We start from the raw sequence: 1,483 nt of genomic DNA, 5'->3' as shown, positions 1-1,483 counted from the left end.
GCAAACGTTGCAGTTTGCATCATCAGGGCTGAGAACTCTGATACTGAGCTCCCTTGATTTTAATTGACCAGCTGATCAATTAAAATACGCTGATTGGCTGGATTCAAGCCTCGTCCCCTACTCCCTAACATCATCTACACAAAGGAGGGGGGAGGGAAGGGGACATATAAAGACAACCTTTACCCAAGGGAGCTCAGTATCAGAGTTCTCAGCCCTGGTGATGCAAACTGCAACGTTTGCGAAACGTCGGCACATCGCTGATTCAAGACACGGCTCCATTTCGGAAGTTATACCTGGACATTGTATCAATGACCATGAAAGCCTCAAATCTAGTATTAGAAGCTTGCACGGAGAGACTATCCTAGGGTCAGTAAATTTATTTTCCAAACTCAGGAAGTCCTTGCATGTTCAACTGTGCTCCCTAGCATTTCTGAAACGGTGCCGCGACCATCATGTAATACCGAAATGCTTTCAATTAAAAAACCCATTTCCATCTTCTAACCAGGCCAAAGGCATTCTACGACAAGCGTCGTTGAGGTTAGTCAAAGACAGAATCTCAGCCACCAAGAAGAACTTGGCTGAGATATCCCAAAAACTATTAAAATTACATCTCTATCTTGCAAAATCGTTGGAGCCTGAGCTGTGGCTGACACTAGATCGGGTTACTCACGAACAAGCTGTTCACTCAATTGAGGCAAACTTCCCAAATAAAATATAAACAAAGAAGAACGCCGAGCTCTCCACGGTCTGAAACAAAACAACAAGATCCAATTTTAACAGCAGACAAAGGGAACGCTACTGTAGTTATGAACAGGGAAGACTACTGCAGTAAAATCAATAGTTTACTCTCAGACCAAAAAGTCTACAGGAAACTCAAACGCAACCCAACATCCAGCATAGAGAAGAAAACATCTTCTCTTCTGAAAAATGCAGGTCTCCCTCTTCAAACTATCAAGTATTTAACCCTTCAAGATTCTTCAGCACCTAGACTCTACGGTCTTCCAAAAATCCACAAGGAATCAGTGCCCTTACGCCCTATTGTCAGCAATATTGGAGGACCTACCTACCAGTTAGCCCGCTATCTCATCAAACCCCTCCAGAAACTTACTGGTCTCAATGATTCCCATATCAAGATTTCATGAATAAGATCACAAAAATCAAGGTAAATACTAATGATATCCTAGTGAGTTTCGATGTAGTCTCACTGTTTACTAATGTTCCAGTCCAGGATACTTTGAACATCATCAAGAATTCCGAGGAAATTCCTGCCTACCTCTTTCCACTAATAGAACACTGCTTAACTTCAACTTATTTTCAATTCCAAAGAGAGTTTTTCGAACAAACCTCTGGAGCGGCGATGGGATCTCCTATATTTCCTATCATTGCAAACATCTTTATGGAACATTTTGAGAATGAAGTTTTGAGGAACGCACCACTGAAATCATCCACGTGGTTTCGGTATGTTGACGATACTTTCGTAATT

Source organism: Odontomachus brunneus, unplaced genomic scaffold, assembly GCF_010583005.1.
Source record: "Odontomachus brunneus isolate Ranch 3 - 2012 unplaced genomic scaffold, Obru_v1 Obru_scaffold_048, whole genome shotgun sequence".
NCBI classification, from domain to species: domain Eukaryota; kingdom Metazoa; phylum Arthropoda; class Insecta; order Hymenoptera; family Formicidae; genus Odontomachus; species Odontomachus brunneus.
The sequence above is the reverse complement of the archived record's forward strand: the minus strand, read 5'-3'. Positions refer to the sequence as shown.